Source organism: Felis catus, chromosome C1 (assembly GCF_018350175.1).
Source record: "Felis catus isolate Fca126 chromosome C1, F.catus_Fca126_mat1.0, whole genome shotgun sequence".
In the NCBI taxonomy this organism is placed as follows: domain Eukaryota; kingdom Metazoa; phylum Chordata; class Mammalia; order Carnivora; family Felidae; genus Felis; species Felis catus.
The window spans coordinates 49684920-49703654 of record NC_058375.1 but is presented as its reverse complement, the minus strand read 5'-3'; the positions used below and the strand labels follow the sequence as shown (position 1 = coordinate 49703654).

General features: G+C 39.5%; 1 long non-coding RNA gene across 1 annotated transcript in view; it reads left to right on the top strand.

Moving 5' to 3' along the window:
* LOC123379633 overlaps window positions 1-18735 on the top strand; it is a 100558-nt gene that overhangs the window by 12125 nt on the left and 69698 nt on the right. Inside the window, exon 2 of the long non-coding RNA XR_006584337.1 lies at window positions 5432-5564. This is a non-coding gene — a long non-coding RNA (uncharacterized LOC123379633). The remainder of the gene's footprint in view (window positions 1-5431; window positions 5565-18735) is intronic.

Sequence of the window (18735 nt, the reverse complement as noted above, 5' to 3'; positions counted from 1 at the left end):
GCCAGAGTCTCATCTATATCTTATATGGTCTCTTCCTGTTTCTTTGTCTCTCTCCCACTCCTACATTACTCTGCGCCTAGAGTAGAGTCTTGTCCGAAGGAGATACTCAGTAAATATTTTCATATATCCCCCAAACTCCCTAGATAGATATCTCAGATCCACTTTAAATCTGCTGGCGACTCTTGTCACTTGGAAGAGCGTGCTTTGAAACTGTGAGCTCTCTGATGACTGCACTCTGGGAGACAACAGGCGAGGAAACGCGCGGTGAGACTGCTAATTGCATTTACTGGACCACACGCCTTCCCTGGCTCTCAGAGGAATACACGTTTCCAAGAAATATGGGGTTTGTCTGAGGTCCAAGGGCACTTAGACAATGGAGAAAACAAATCCCTCAGGTTGTGGTTAATGTCTCCGCCTGTCTCAAGACCTGACTCCCTGTTGCCTTATTTATATCCGAACAACCAGGACTTTGGGATATTTGTGTTTAGATTTTGTGTACACAAATTTAAAGCTTTTTTCTTGATCTAGGTGAATAACACCCTGTCCAGGGGTTTCAGTGCTCTTAATATGAATTGTATGTGGCGTTCTAGATTTGGAGACTGAAGCCTGGGCTGTGTATGTATTGTGACCCCTAGAAGTATATGACCTTGGGCAAGTAATTCTAATTATCTGAGTTATGTTTTCTTTACTCGTAACAGGGGATTAACATTACCTGCCTCCTAGGGTGGTTGTAAGGGTTCAGTGAAGTGGCCAGTGTGAAAGTATGTACCACATGTTTTTAAAAAAATATCTAGTGGGTATTGGCAAAGCATACTCTTCCAAGTCTTTTGGGGGTTTAATATTTTTTTTTGCCCATCTTCAGCTGGGGCGAATTTCTCATCTCACACCTCACTCTTTCTGTGGATAAATGGAGCTATTCCGCCTCAGAAAGTGCCCCTGAAATAATATTTTAAGCCACTCTAATACATACAGATTGCTTTGTCTCTTGAGAATAGCCATGTCTTTTGGGGTAAATTTTCTTGCTCTAATAATGTTCTGGTTGAGGTTGCTTATCATAGATCCTGCCCTTGGCCAGAGGAACTAGCTCCTGGATTAGGTCATTCCTAGACCTCCAATCCTTTAGCTGTAGTTATTAACCTAGCAAAGTGCACAGTGTCCAACTGGGCCAATGTCTTTCTCTTGAAGTTTAAATGAAAACCGACCCTGGGAGGGACCAGTTTTCTTTCCTGCTAATATGGAGAGAGAAGTAGAGGCAACAAGTAGGGAGAGTTCTGGTAACATCAGTTCGTGGACCATTGTCCTTGAGGCCAACGTCAGCCCTTGATTTTTCCAGATTCATTGGCTCAATAGATTCTCCTTTTTTGCTTACACTAGTTTGGTTGGAGTTTTGCACTTGTAGCTATCATGATTTTTCCAGTTATCTATTATGGCATAAAAAAACGACCTCCAAACTTAGTGATCTAAACTGTGGACTGCATCCTGGATTACGTGGGTCGGGAATTCAGACAAGGTACCAGGGGAACAATGTCTCTCTGCTCCATAATGTTTGAAGCCTCAGCTGATAAGACTTGAATAGATGGGGTGATTCAAATAGCTCAAAAGCTGGGACTACCAAGGGGGCTGAAGATCCCAACACTGAGATGGCTCCTTCATGCACATCACTGGCACCTGGGCTGGGATGACCCCAAGGCTGGGCTCACCTGAAACTGTTGCTTGGAGTAGCAGTGTGTGGCCTCTTCAGGTAGCTGAATCTTTTCACAGAATTGTGGCTGGGTTTTAAGAAAGAGTGGCCCAGGGAGAAGCATTGGGAGAATAAGTATTCAAAGACAACAGGTGAAGCTGCATGATCATTTATGATCTAGACTCTGAGGTCACATAATATCATTTCTGACATACCCTATTGGTAGAAGCAATCAAGTAAAGGGGACACAGACCCAACTACTTGATAGAAGGAATCTCAAAGACTTTAAAGCCATTTAAAAAATGAAAACAATCAGAACAATCTTAATACACCTGTCTTTCCTTTTTTTTGTTTTGTTTTTTTGTTTACAGCCTCATCATTCTAGGCCCTCATCATCTCTGTCAACGCTTACACTGGTGTCTTCAAAGCTTACCTTCTCTGGGAAGCTCTCCTTGACCTTCTTTATTTTACTCAGAACTCCCTTTGATTTTTTGGTCAAAGGCAAAACATTTATTTGAACTAAAGAAAAGACCAGAGTGTCCTTATTAATCATTGTCTCCTTGGTACTGGTGATGGTCATTTCTTATATATTCTTAGGTACCTCTATGAATCACAGAACCATAGATGTTGAAAGGTATGTGAGAAATAATTTGGTTGATACTTTTAGTTATGCGTATTAAATTCAAAAAAACCTTTATTAAATTCAACTCTATTCCAGCTAGTACAGAAGTTAAGAAGTTGAGCTAAGTGCACAGAATATCCATTTAGGAAATTTATCATCCAGGGAAGCATTTCCTAAAGCATCTTTTGATAAGTTAGGTTCCACTGAACGTTAAGCATTTTATGAAGAATAAAAGTTATGTTGTTAAATATTTGAGAAATACAGATTTAACAAAATTAAACATCTTTATGAGAAGATTCTTTAGGGCCTCTAATATACATCTATTAGCCTTGAACAAATGTTTGTCCAATAAAGATCATTGGATGAAAGTGCATTGTACATCTTCAACGTAGGGGTGAAGTTCTCTGATCTCATAACTTCTTTCCTTGAAACTTACACCCAAACTGTTCTACCATGGAAAATATTTTGGGATTGACAACAGAAGAAGAAATCAAACAATTACTCTTCGATTCCTCCCTTTCCCCTTTAGACTGGCTTTGTGCAAGGCCTGGGCTTTTGCTTCACTGTCCTTGTGTGCATTACTATATCCTGATGAAATGTAGGCTCAGCCCTCACAGTCTGCTGGTTAGGAAACTCCAACAATATAGCCTCACTCTTGCTAGGACTCCCTTCTGGGAGCTGTGTCTTGTGCCAGACACCTGATGGGCAGACATTCTGCTACAAACACACTAATGTTCCAAACCATGATGCCAGGATTCACCATAATTTGAGAATTCCCCATCCCTTAGATTGGACCTAAAATTCTGCCTGACAGAAACAGGTCTAAGTAAGCTGGCCTCTTCTTAACAAGTGATAATAAGACTAGTTACTATTCATCAAGGATTTACTTCAGACAAAGTCCTGGGTGAAAGTATTCACAATACTTTGCATGGGTTGAACCATACCATATTACCACTTTTGTAGGTCAAACCAGTTAAATATTGGCAAGCATGTGGTTGTGCCTAATATCATTTAATCCTCATAAAATTTCTACAAGTTAAGGCTTAGCTGGTCTAGGTCAAGGCACATGGGCATCATGGCAGGTGAATAATTTGTGCTCTTTCAAATTGATCATCTTTAAATTTCTAGCTCTTACAGAGAGGCTGAGGGTAGTGTAGGGGAAGTAGAAAAAGAGGATTCCTGTTGGCCAGCCAGCCATTCTTCTATTTTGCAGAACAGTTGCACTCTGGCCCAAGATTTCATAAAGCCCAACTTAATCAGACATACCACTCCTTAGTAGGTGGTTTAGCAACTATTTTTTTTTAATATACTCCCATATCACCAGCAGTTGATTAAAATATTCCCCCCATATGTTTTCACTCTTATGTGGATCCTGAGAAACTTAACAGAAGACCATGGGGGAGGGAGAGGGGAAAAACAAAGTTAGGGAGGGAGACAAACCGTAAGAGACTCTTAAAGACTGAGAATAAACTGAGGGTTGATGGGGGGTGGGAGGGAGGGGAAAGTGGGTGATGGGCATTGAGGAGGGCACCTGTTGGGATGAGCACTGGGTGTTGTATCAAAACCAATTTAAGGGGCGCCTGGGTGGCGCAGTCGGTTAAGTGTCCGACTTCAGCCAGGTCACGATCTCGTGGTCCGTGAGTTCGAGCCCCGCGTCGGGCTCTGGACTGATGGCTCAGAGCCTGGAGCCTGTTTCCGATTCTGTGTCTCCCTCTCTCTCTGCCCCTCCCTCGTTCATGCTCTGTCTCTCTCTGTCCCAAAAATAAATAAACGTTGAAAAAAAAATTAAAAAAAAAACCAATTTGACAATAAATTTCATATTAGAAAGAAAGACAGAATAAAAAAAAAAATATTCCCCCTAGCTACATATTCTATTTTTGTGAAAGAAGTTCTGGAAAATACTTTCCCTACTTAATTTCATTTTCAATAATGTTTTGATGCATTACATACAGCTGCTTGGAAGCCTTGGTAGATTTCATCTGGCTCTGGCTATATTCTCTCCATTTTTCAGATGAGAAACTCAAAGCTCAGATAAGTTAATAAATGTGCTAAAGGTCCCAGTGCCAGTATGTGCTGGAGCTGGGATTTTACTCAGATCTGGATGACTCCACATCCAGTTGTCTTAACCATTACAGAGTCCAGCTCTGGTTGCTCACAGGCATAGTTTCCCTCATTAAGTCAGCTAAAACCATAGTCCTTAAGAGTGTGTCCAGCCCGGGCTTGAATACTGCTTTGCTGCTTACTAGTTGCCCCTGTAGGGTAAATTACTTAGCCTCTCTGTTTCAATTTCCTCATCTGTAAAATGGAGATTAAAAATGCATTTTTGAGGGGATTTTGCGAGGATTCAATGACTTAAAAACAGTAGTGACTGCTGTCATTTATTATACCCTATCCCCATACAGTTAATTTCTATCTACCTTGCTTTTCCATTGGCCTGTGTTGCTGAAGACCCAGTCAGTCCTGGACTAGAACTGACTTAAGCTGGAATGGCCTATTTAAAAGCCTAAAGAATCTGCATCCTCATCTCTCTTTCCACTTGGAACTGGTGCCCAGGAATTCTAAATGGCCAACATTAGGGGATTAAATGGTACAAATTTAATAGCCACCAATAATCACCTAGTGTTAGATATTTAGATTGTGCCAAACTTTTGCAATTATAAACACAAAGAGCAAGGACGATTAAAGGAAAATGAAACAGAAAATTTTAAAGGTCAAGAGACGGATTATATAAATAGACAATGGTCAGACCATATACGACAATAGAATGCTGACCTACAGCCTCTGCAACAAGCAACTGGATTTGGTCAGTGACTGCCAACTTCCCTATTCTGTGCTCTTACTTCAACTCAGAACCAAGCAGAGAAAATCAAATGCTCCTCAAACTGATCACATAAGGTACCTTTCTTCTATTAGCCTGACTCCAGCTTCCCCACATCAACAACCTCCAATTAAAGCATGCCGAAAACCTTCCCATTTTTCCTTCTGAAAAGATTTCCCACTACCCTGCCTGCCTGCCTTTGAATCTCTACCAAACGTTAGTGACAGCAACTAATTCCTTGCTACAGCAGCAAACTCTTAATAAATAGACTCTGTTTGTTCTCATTTTGGTGGTTTTTGTTTATTTCCAGTTTTTCTGGAGGTACCACTGAGCTATAGTCTACACTGCTCATCACATGGACCCCAGGCTTCAAGCAGGTACAGCATCCAGAGAGGCCCCTTGTGCCTTGCTGCTCACAGCTTACAGACTCAGTGTCTTACGTGGTAAGTGAACACTGGGTCTGAACTCCATACTCTTGGATTGAGGTTCTTGGATATCTATTCTCAGTTTAGTAATTGGGTTTTGTTATTAGTTCTCATTTGGTTAGCATTCTTGGTGGAATCAGGCCATTCCTTTTTACCCCTTTGCTCTGTTTTGTGCTTTTGCATAGGCCTTGTAAGCCTCTTGTCTGAGCCACCCTGGTGAGTTTTTGGCTCTTACCAGACCAGCATCCATACAAACTTTGCTGTGGGTCACCCATGAGTAAGGTTCTCCTTCCATCTAAATATTTTGTCCTAAGAACTTAGCTTTGATCCAGAGATTTTCTCTTTTTCTACCTTCTGGGGTGTGCTGTCTGTATTTGGAGGCTACCAACTGTCAGATTGGGGCACTGAGACACAAAGTGCACAAGCACCAATTTCAACTGACTATTGCCAGCTCTCATGGGGTTGTTTAAATATAAATCCTCTCCAAGTCTTGGGAAAAACTGTCTTATAGGTACTCTCATTAGAATCCTAACTTTTTCAATTACCTCTCTACATGACGTAACTTCACCAAAGATGATTTAGGCTTTCAGTGGCCACTCTGGGGAACGTTTGAACTTGAACAAAATTATTCATTTGAGAGATGCTTTGGAAGGTAAAAGGAATTAATATTTCTCAGGGCCAATGAGTAACATTTTTTGTTTGATTGGTACACAGAAGCCTTCAAACGAAATTCTGATTAAAATAATTGCTTTATTAAAGGATGTTTTGGCCAAGGCTAGTGAGTAATTTAACAAACTTAAGTAATTATATGCTACACTCATTTTTTCTAAAAAATCGTTTTCTTCCTTGTCCTCTGGTTGCTTCCCTATAACCAGTTCTCCTGTATGTTATTCAGATCTCTCTGCTTCTTTATCTCTGTTGACTCTTCTTACCTCTACACCTTGACAAGATGTTCTACCTTTTCCAAAAGACCCTCTTGAAGACGTCAAAGTGTCAGTTGCCTCTAAACATCCATCTTGCCTATGAGCCAGATATGCTGGCTATGGTAGAATTAAAACCATGAACCCAAGCTGAATTAAGAACTATCAGGATTTTTCCTAAACCAAGACATGACCAGCAACTATCCTTAAAAGCCATGAACCCAAGCTAAATTGAGAACAATAAGGATTTCCCTAAACCCAGACATGACCAGCAACTATTCTTAGAAGAATTCAGAATTGTTTTGAATGCATACAACCAAGGTTGCCTGACCTATATCAAGTTTTACACAGGTTGGTTGGAATCTTAGATGGTAGATCCTTGATGGCAACAAGAATTAAACTGACCCAGAAAGGGACCTACAGGAGTTTTCTTTTCATAGTAATAAGCCTGATGGTCAAAGAAAGCCCTGGAAATTAGGGTAAAGTCTCCTGAAAGATGTTTCTTAAACATTTCCATTAAAATTAATTGGATCATATTTAATCATACAAATAGAGAAAAGAGAAAAATATAGCAGATTTTGGGATAGACCAAAAAATAATTGCTGACAACATCTGTGAGTTAGAGAAAGCACCAACATAACAGCACCCATGACTTTTATTGAAGATTGACTAAGAAAACAGAAATTAAAAAGGAAATAGGCCTTTTACCTGAACTACAACATCTGGTAGAACATTTTGTAAGTGCTCTAGAACACAAATGAAACAGGACTTCAAATAAACATATGGCTCTGCAGAGCAATCAGTCGGTGGCCCACTTGCTAACAGACTACCTTTTGACAATACCTATAGAAACTGTAAAGAGAAGGAACAATGGAAAATAGATTATCCCATCTGGGAAAAGAAAAACCAAGACAAAGTTTCTTAATTCAGATCAATGATATTGCTCCAAGGAATGAGAAAGTGTCCAATATTCTGCTTTTGTCCTAATGTGCAAGGTAAATCATTATGAATATAAATGGTCAACCTCCCCTATTTCTTATAGATATGTATGCTATTCTTTCTATGTTAAATTCTATCACCTTTGATCAACTTCTTATTTGCAGTAAACATGCCACACAGATGGTAGGTATTTCAAATAACTCACAAATTCCTTATCTCCTAGTCCTTAACTATAACCTTCAACTGAAAAACATTCTTTTCCTGCTCCATGATACTATTGTTGCAAGTTTAATAAGAAGAGACTTACTTGGCAAATGGAATTGTAATTAGCACATCAGGGGGACAATTTCTTGAGGTTCCAGAAGTCTCCTCTATTTATAATTAAACTGTGTCTGCTTTGGATGTACCTTTGCCTTCTCCATTATAATTGATGCATATCTCATCTAACGATCTTGACAATTGATGAATTAAAAATTTAACTGACATAGGGAAAACAATTGGTGCAGAACCTATTACATTTCAGGTAGATCCTACCAAACTATTACCCAAACTTTTCCAATATCCCTTGAAGCCAGAGGAAAGGAAGGACTCAAACCTATTGTTTATGGCTTTTTATCGAAAGGCCTTCTTACAGCCTGAACCAGATCTTGTAAACACTTCTATCTTTCCAGTAAATAAACCAAATGGATGAAGATACTGATTTTCAAGATCTCGGGGCTACCAACAAAATTATAATTCCATGATATTTTGGTAATACCTAACCCAAATATCATCCTTAAGCCACTGGCTTCACTGTAGTGGACATTTGTTCTGCCTTTTTCAGTTTGCCTCTAGTAGAGGACAGGTAAAAGCTTTTTGCCTTCATCTAGTGAGGATAGAAAAGGTCCTAGGGCAGTCAGTGCCCCAGTGGTTCACTGAAGCACCCTTCTATTTCTAAATGATATAAATTTTAAAACAAATAATTAAACTAACAAACAAAAAGTAGAATCAGACCTATAAATGCAGAGAAGAAACTGATGGTTGCCAGAGTGGAGGGGGTTGGGGGATGGGCAAAATGGGTTAAGGGGAGTGGGAAATATATGCTTCCAGTTATGAAATGAATAAGTCATAGGGATAAAGGGTGGAGCATAGGGAATATAGTCAATGGTATTGTAATAGCATTGTATGGTGACAGACGATAACTACCCTTAGGGTGAGCATAGCATACATGGAGTTGTTGAATCACTATGGAGTACACCTGAAATTAATGTTACATTGTGTATCAACTATATTCAAATAATAAAAAAATCTAAATTTCCCCTATAATTCAGTTCTGATACAATATGTAGATGATCTCCTACTTTGTTCAGAGAACAAGTAAGCCTGTAAAAAGATCACATTTTCTTTTTCTTAGTCCAGGCAGAAAGAGACTTAATGTTTCAGAAGATAAAATTATAATTTTATCTTGGTGCCTGGGTGGCTCTGTTGGTTAAGTGTTTGACTTCAGCTCAGGTCATGGTCTCACGGTTTGTGGGTTCGAGCCCTGCATGGGCTCTGGGCTGAGAGCTCAGAGCCTGAATGAGGCCTGCTTCAGATTCTATCTCCCTCTCTCTCTGCCCCTCCCCTTCTCATACTCTGTCTCTGTCTCTCTCAAAAATAAACATTTTAAAAAGTTACAATTTTATGAAACATAGTCCATTTTTTAGGGGAAGACCTATCCGTGGAAAAAAAAAAAAAACATGATCTCCCAATAGACTAAAAGATATGCAAACTTTCCTACATCTCTCACAATATGACAATTGAGAATATTTCTCAGTTTAACTGGATGTTGTGGACAATGGATGACAAGTTTTTCTGAGATTTCCATACTTGTTTATGGATTGGCTAAATCCTCAGGAAACTACTCCCTTCTCTGGGAGCCCAAACATGGACAGGCCTTCTGGAACTTGAAAACATTTCTTTGATAGCCTCCTTCCTTAGACATCCTTAACTATGAAAAGCATTTGTCTGTTCATGCATGAATAATCTGGACAAACCCTTAGGTTTTAACTCACCCTATGGGATACATAAAAAGCCTATCCCTTACTATGGCTTCAATACTGAACCAGTTACAAAGGCTCATCTCTCTTATCTTAGGGCAGAAGCCACTACAGCAAAATTTATCCATGCTTCTAATAACCTAGTTCTAGGTTTCCTACTTGACCTCTTGGTTCTTCATCCAGTCACACTGTGACTGACTGAGAACACTCAACAAATTACTCTTTTCAGTGGTCAGATTAATTTTTTTAGGAGAGTCTGTCACTCCCCCCCTCTCACATTATTATTCACCACTACAGAACCCTGAATCTTTCCACTCTCTTGCCACAACCAGAGAATCTCATTCTCCTTTTACATCAGGGAAACTTCTTTATCTCACTGAAATTTATAAGAGGTTTTCATTGGGAACCTTGTTCTAATGTTATTTGTTGATGAATCATACTCAAAACAAACTGGTTTCAAGCACAATTTGCTCTAACTAATTTAAACTATTTTTTTTATAATATGGTCCTCTGAAGCAAAATCAGCCTGGATAGCAGAACGTAGTGCATTTATTAGAGCTTATAAAGACCTAGCCAAAAACCAGAGTGTAAATACACACACACACACACACACACACACCCACCCACCCCAGGTATACTTGTGGAGTAATACCTTTCTTTGAGATGCTTTGAAAACAAAGGATTTATTACTTCCTCTGGAATTTTCATCCAAAATGGGCAAGTTAAGGAACTTTTAGTTCTACTTTTTAGAAAGATAGCTATTATGAAGGTTGAGGTCCATGAAAAAAGAGTTGAATTTTATCCGGCTCTACCCTCCATGGGTTTAAATATGTTTTAGTTATTGTATGTCTATTTGGGGGATGTATTGATGTTAAAATATTTCCTTGGCAGAAAGCTACAGTCTAAAAAGCTGTAGCTTGCTAAAAAGCTGCTTGATTTTTGTTTCCAACCTGGGATATGCCAACTTAGATGATTAAGACACATACTTTATGGGAGCCATTATTAAAAAACTTTGTAAGCTGTCACCAACAATTCAAAAACTACACAGCTCATACCATCCAAATCTTCTGTAAAGATTAAGAGAAACAATGGCATCCTTAAATTAAAATTAGCATAATTATCAAAACTTTTAGTAACCCTTGGCTGAAGGTACATCTACTATAGCCCATTCCCTTGGGGACCCATCAGTTATCCATTTATGAACTGGTATGTGGAAGGCCCATGCATCAAGGGGTTTCACCTCTAATATTAAACTCTGCCCTATTGCATGAAAACATGGCAAAATATTGCGTGGGACTCATATGTTATCCCCAGTTCTTTCACCAACAGTGTAAGGCTCCTTCCCACAATATCTGCCTGAGCAATCTTTTCACGATTTTCCACCAGGGGATTTCATCTATTGGAAGACAAATAAAAGGAAAACTGTACTTAAGCTTCATTGGAAGGTACTTTAACAACAGAGTAGTGAAACTCTAGGGAATCAATCCTTGGGATTATGTTTCATAAGTAAAGAAGTAATACAGAATTCCACACAATTGGGAGGCCACTAAAAAATGAAACCTCAAAAAAGGGTTTTCATGGATCCTTTAGAAAGAGCTGACCTTTGGAAGTAGACAGTTGATCCAAGACCTTCAGAATCATCTGATGGCCATCGGTAATGGTCAGCTCCCACACAAGATGTCAGACCAATACCTGTGTAACCCGTTTTGTTTTTCATTTGCTGGCTTATTATCACTTGTCTTGCCATTTTATATAGAGTCTTTTTGTTTATTTTTTTTCAAGTTTTTATTTAAATACTAACATATGGTATAATATTAATTTTAGGAGTAGACTTTAGTGATTCATCATTTACATATAACACCTAGTACTCATCACAACTAGTGTGCTCTTTATTGTTGTCCACCTATAATGGTCCTTTTTTCCCCTTTAATGACCATTGTTAGGTTACAATTGAGTTAGATAATTCTGACCTAAAAGTCAAAAGATGAACTCTAGAAGTTATTGATGACACCACTCTTGCCCTAGATAGAATGCAACTTGTTGGCACAAGTAGTAGATTCATTGTTGTAGGCTTTTTGTTGACTAGGCATGGTCTGTGTTGGTGTCATTGCTGATAGTCCTTACTTACTCAGATCAAAGAAACCAGCAGTATAGAGCAGGCTATTCTTCACCTTAAAGAATAAGTGATGGGGCACCTGGGTGGCTCAGTCGGTTGAGCATCTGACTTTGGCTCCCGTCATGATCTCACCATTTGTGAGGTGGAGCCCCTCATCTGGCTCGCTGCTGTCAGTGCAGAGCCCACTTTGGGTCCTCTGTCCCCTTCTCTCTCTGCCCCTCCCCACTGGCACTGTCTCAAAAATAAATAAGCATTCAAAAAAAGAAAAAGTGACTTGATTTTCCGAGCCCCATCCTTATGGCCTATGGGATTTATTCTCTTTTCCTAGATTAGCCAATTGGAATTCCCTGTCCTGACCATCTAAAAGGAACTATTAATTGTTCTTGTTTTTGTCATAGTGGTTATAGTGCTGGCCCATTACATTCTGTGCAGACTTGTACATGCTTCCATGCAGCAGCTCTCTCATCTGATGGTCGCTATGATGATACAACAATAAAAGGGACAAAAAAATCTTGTAATCCAGTTGACTATAGAGACAACTGGTCCATTTCCCATTAAGAGGGTCTGCATCTCCAGTCCCTGTTTTATTTCTCACCCTCCTGTAGGTGAGAAAATGAACAAAAGGGGGACTGAGGGTCTGAATATACAAATGGATGATGGCTAGGGTATATATGACAATAGAACTCTGACTCAAAGCTATAAATATGGAGTTTGGACATAGGATAACCTAAGTCAGGAGTCTGCAAACCTTTTCTGTAAAGGACTAGATACTAAATATTTTAGGTTTTGCTGGCCATATGGTTTCTGTAGCAACTAAAGCAGTCATAGACAATAATAAACAAATGGACATGGCTGTGTTACAATAAAATTTATTTATAAAGACAGAAGGTGGGCTCATCTGACCTGCTGGCTATATTTGCTGACCACTGGTTTACTTGTCTGTAACTGAGAAAGCCTTCCCCTTATAATAAGAGCGGAGTGGGGGGGAATGAAGGAAATAAACACTGATCAAATTCATACTATGAGCTAGACACTGTGCTCAGGACTTCTGTATTCATCACATCATTTAATCCCCACAATCATATCCCTGTGCTATAGAGAAGAAAATGGAGTTTCTGAAAGCTAAAATAGATTGTCCACAATCACATGGCTGGTGGAAAACAAAACCTTCTGACTTTAAAATGCTTTTTCTTCCTCATCATTACAGATTTCTTTATTTGCCATCCACATCCCTTCCCCAGCATCTCTAGCCATATTTGCTTTCAACTCTATAGTAACCACCACAACAAAGAAATAATAGCAGCTAAATGTCCCTGTTTGACATATTTATAATATATGTTCTTATTTTTATTAAATAATTTATAATTAAGTTATATTAAATTTATATTAAATTTATATTAAATAATCTCCACAAAAATACCAGGAAGTATATTTTCCCTTTTGAAACAGGGATGGGGAACACCAAGTTCACAAAGCTGGAAATTGGCAAATGAAGCATAAGAACCCCTATTTCCTAATTCCTAATTTTCTAACTAGGACTTTATTTCCTGGTCAACATTTGTTTAATTAACACAGAATAATATTTTCCTTTCTGTGAACCTCTCTAAGTACAGCTGCCAAGTCAATTCTGACGAACAGAAGTAGCTGAGACTAGATTAATGGTTTTGGAGGGAATATCAAGTTTAATGAAATGAAATTCTGTTAAAGTAATATAGATTGGTGTCCAGGAAATATCAGAAACTCGGTGCTTTGTCAACAACTTGGCTATCAGGCTGAAGGCCACCTGGATTCCTCTTTAAGGAGTTCCCCAAGTGAAAAATGGCTTTGCAGAACATCTAACTCTTAGATCTCCCAAAGTTCTGGGCAGGAAGAAGCCACTGTCTTTGGCTGACATTTCCCAAAATATAAATTCAGAGTCTCAAGGGTAGGGAATCTTTTTATTTTTAAAGCTGTGTATTGAAAGAGAGAAATCAGGATATTCCCAGATGATACTACTGGAAACTCTTCAGACTTTTTCCTTTTGTAGCTCTATCATAAGCAGTTTTCTGGTTTGACCTGAGAGGAGCTTCTGAAGGAGAAGTGTGCCTGTCTCCCGGTCTCCTGGATCGACAGCCCATTCTTTGGTAGCCTGTGCTAAAAGGATGTTGGAGGCTATAGAGCAGACTTGAGGTGAGGCTTTCAGTGGAACTGGTCTGATGAGGAAAGTGTAATGTAAGCCCCAACAGTGCCTGACTATGTTAGGATCTGACCTTGCAGTCTCAGATGTGGAAATGTCATTAAGGAGGGGAGGGGAGAGGAAGGGGGAAGAGAGGAGAGGAGAGCAGATTAGAGGGGAAGAGAAGAGACATACCTCCTTTCGTTCCTAAATCCAGGTCCATCCCTGGGCTTTAGATACCAGTGAGCTGGCAAAAGCAAGTATCTCGCATTTCTGCCTCTATAAGAAGCAATTTTATCGTCCAACAAGATCCATGCTGAGTAGCTATCATAAATGACTAATGACCATGAGAGTCTCCTGCCCCAAAGCCTTGACCTTCGCAAACTCTTGCTTTCCAAGGAACCCTATAGTGGCATTCTCTCTAGAGGACACTGAATTCTGAACCTTTCCCTCTTCATCTTTCACCCCATCTTTCTTACAATGGGCTTTGTGTATAACCCCAGAATCCTGGCATCTCTGTCACAGAGGCACAAAAATGAACACCCAGGCCAATGTTTTCAAACAGAATCTGGGGAACCATAGAGCTTCCTCAGATACCCCATACCAGTGAAGGCGCTTTCTCCCTTCCCCACCCTCCCCATCCATACCCAGCCCATTTCAGTTTGGAGGAGCTCATCTATGAATTGTTTTGCAGATTGGGCTTTTCTTTTGAAGGAGGATTCAAATGTTTATAGCAACTGGTGTAGCCCAAGACCATCTTCATGTCCCATTCCTCTTTGTAACCCTGGTGCCTTCCACACCTCTGGCACAACAGAGGTACTTAATAAGTATTTAGGCGTAAAAATACATATTTAATTCATTTGTTAATTCATGTATTCACTGGAGAAACACTTGTTCAACTCCTGTTGCATTGTGAGGATCATTTGCCCATGATTTCTGCGACTCCATTGACTGCCAGTCCTCAGTCAGTGTATGTGGTTGGAAACAAACCATCCATTTCCCCCCTCACTACACCAACTCCGTGCCACCCATGCTGTATCCCAGGCTGAATCAGCCTGAGGGTTAAAAGTGAGGTCATATTAACAGTAACAGACTTTATTTATTTATTTATTTATTTATTTATTTATTTATTTATTTTGGCTTTACTCCCAATCTGTTATTGTACATTTGTCTCATTTGCTGGCCTCATTTCTCTTTGAGACATGCTTTGCTGTGAGCTTTGTCTCCTTACTAACACAGGATAGAAGTGGTGGGAAGAGCCTTTTGTTGCAAAGATTATGGAGCTTTAATAGAATATATATCTGAAAGTACTTTGAGCAAGGGAAACCGCTCTTCAAGGGTCAGAGGTTGTTATTAAGTAGGGCTGCCTGCCAGCCAGCTGGGTACTTGTGAGAAATTTAGGATGCCAGGGAGAAGATACTCACCCAGAATAATTGATGCTGTTGTTAAAAAAGCACTTTGCGGTCAAGTCTCAGACAAATCTTAGTCTTTCCCGCGGGGAAAAGCCACAGCTTGTTGGTAGTGTTTCTATTTGGTACTGGCATCATTCTGCTGGCTATTTGAACTAGACTGTGGCCCTTTGCTTCATTCAGCTAACATTTAATGAGAAACTTTTTAATGTTTAATTTGCACATGGATTCATGCAGCCATTCATTCATTTACTGATTCAGTCAACAGATACTTACTGTGTTCCTACTATGTGCTATAACGGTACAGCAATAAATGAAATGATCTAGAATTTCCGCCCTTTTGCAGTTTATAGTCTAGTGGTAGCAACATATAAGTGAAAAGTGAGGTGAAGATGTAGAAATATATGGAGTCTCAGATGGTGATAAGTGCTGAGAAAAATAAAAGTAGGGAGGAGAGATAGGGATTGTTGGGGGGATGGGATCATCATTTTAGTTAACATGGTCTAGGTAGGGAAGATCTCCTCGCAAAGATGATGGCGATTCTATGAGCTAGATGCTAGCTCTATTGTGTAGATGAAGTACCTCAGCTCAGAGAGGTGAAGTGACATGGTCAAGGTCACACAGGGAGTTAGTGACTGAGTAGGTACTTGGGCCCAGTTCTGTGTGACCTTAAATTCAGATTCTTTCAATAGTGGAACACTGACTGCCTACATGTTTTCATCTATAAAATATAAGGCTGGGCTAAGCCAGGACATAGAATCCTTCCTTTCTGGCTTTGACATACCTTGGGTCAGTGGTCTTTTCTGAGGGCTACAGAAATTTGTAATGCTTTCAGTAACATCTGAAAATGACTGACGTTACCCACTCTCTTGCACAATTTGAGGCAGTAATTTCTTGTTAGAGATTTGGCTTCAAAGTTAGATCTTGAACACACACAGACACAATACTGAAAGGTGAAATGGAAGAGACATTTTGGTGCTGTGTAATGCTGTTAAAATGAACCAATGTGGGAGTCATAAGTATTATTTAGGGTAATAGATTACTTAGATTTTAAACAATATTCATGAAGACCATAGAAAAGTAATGCTGAAAAAATCTATATGTATGGAATGCCAGAGAATTCTGGAAGGGGATCTGTAGGTGAGGCTGTGGATGGATGTGAGAGTTCTGAGGACCAGTGAATCCTGCGAAGTGAGATGTAAAGAAGGGGCATGCTGCTATCTTGAAGTGCTTTGAGTGCAGAGCCTCCAGAATTAAAAGCTAGATCCTGTGGCTAAGGTCTACCCATGAGGGCAGGGATTGACTTTTGATTCTTTTGTATCTCCAAGGCCAGGCAGAGTGCCTGGTACTTACTTGATGTCTCAATAAGTACTTGTTGAGTGAATGAACGTAAGATGACAAAGAGATCTGAGACCATATAATACAAGGAATGGATGCTGGAATTGAGACTGTACATTGCTTTTTCCACACTTGCAGATATTTCCTTCTTTCATTTGTACTTTTGCAAAGGAACGTAAACTAAGTTATGGCACTATTAAATCTCTCTTTCTCTTCCTCTTTGGGTCTCAGTGTATACATCTTGATATTATCCATCTATCTCGTTGTTTCATATTTGTTGCTATTATTTTTGTTGTTGGTGGTGGTGGGTGTGTGCACATGCGTGTGTGTATGTGTGTATGTGAAATTGCGTCCGAGTAGAAGATCTAATCATTTCTTCAGTAAATTCTGTTAAGAAAATTGTAATAATGTCTGAACAGGAATAAACCTTTCTTTCATTTATGATATTCAAGCAGCCGTAATTGTCTAGTGCTTTTGACAATGCTCTGCTGATTCCTGAGTTGTCATTGCTATGTAAGCCCCATTAAAGGCTATACAAACCCTTTTGAGCTTTCTCACAGCTAACTAATTATGCCTTGATTGATGGAAAAGTAAGCACACCTTGATTGCTTATGTAATTTTGAATTAATTACATTACTTCCAGATTTGTATGTCATTGAGGAAGGTACTTATCGACTGATTCCAATTAATGTATAACAAATTTATGATATACATAGAAACTTTACAGACTTAAGATATTATAACTCCCAAGGTTCAATTCATTCATTCATTCATTTGTTCAGTCATTCAATGAATATTTATGGAATTTTTAGTATGTAAAGATGCTTTGGGAGTTGGTATGGTAATGCAGAGAACATATAATACTTGGTGCCTGCATCCTAAAATGGGAGTGACAGGCACACAGATAATCACAAAGTGAAAATGGCAATACATAGGATAGTTACTCTAGCTTTCTGCCTTATCTTCATTTATATTAGTTGAACTAGGAAAAGAAAAACCCTTTGGGGAATTTAATGCAGGGAATTGGTTACACAGGTGATAGAAAAGCTGGGACATCAGCAAGGGATGGTAAGGCAACTCAAAGATTTGTGGCAGCAAGAAGTTCCCACCTCTGTAATTTAGAGGGACCAAAGAAGTATTCCTGGAGCCCAGGGGTGGACACCACTGGACAAAGCTTGACCATGGCCAGGCTATCAGATGGTGTCTGTAGCTTTGGAAATGATGGGGCTCTTGAGCATAGAGAAGGGGTGGGAGATACTCTGGCCCCCTTCCTCTTGCTCCAGTCTCTTAAATATCTCTCCTGGTAGTTTCAGGCTGAGGAGGTGAGCCCTTGCTATGATATGGGGCAGAGGAAGGGTGAGGAATGGATCTGAAGACAAACTGCCTGAGTCTTGCACAGAACTCTAGGGTTTATGACTGTCTAATACACATTACATTTAAATGTAGAGAAGGTGTTTACATCATATTGGAATCACATACAAGGTCAGTTTGTGGAGAGAACTCTGTGTGTGTGTATCTGTGTGTGTGTCTAATGTGCACCCTGGGTGTTGGGGGGGCGCAGGGAGTAGGATGGGGTAGACTGCTAGCTTGGAAAAAAAGAGAATGATAAATTTCTCCCTAGTAGTGGATCAGATGTGAGAATTTAGTGGTAAGCTGTCTACCATTAAGGTAAAATATTTGGAAAAGGATTGGAACTTACTTCATGATTGAGTTGAGGTGGGAATCCAATAATATAGAGGGTATAAAAATATAGCCTTACTGGGAGACACTTAACAGTGGTTAGTCCATTAACTAATTAATTCGACAAACATCTATTAAAAGCCAACTATAGACCCAGTGCAGGATCAGGTGCTGGTGATACTATGATGTGCAAAAATAGACTTGTTTCTGGCCTTAAGGATTTTATACCCTAGTGAGTGAGAAAGATGTTTACTTTTCAAATGATTACAAATGTGAGTAAGTACTGACTGTGATAAGAGTAATAAGAGTGCAGAGGATTATAATGATGTATTGTAGGGGGACGGTGATCTGCCTGAGGGATCAGGGAAAGCTTCCTACAAGAAAAGCCAGTTGATCTGAAATTTTTAAGTATTATAGGAGTAGGACTAAAAAAGGGAAAGAGAGTGGGGATGAATGGTCCTGGGTCGAAGAAGAGCCATGCAAAGACCCTGGTGTATGAGGAAACATTCCAGTGAGATGGGCTGTGGTGGGAAATAGAATCTTTCAGTGGCATTTTCAAATAGGTGATCAACTACAGTCAAAAGGACTCACGTATCACAATTTTCTGTAACCTT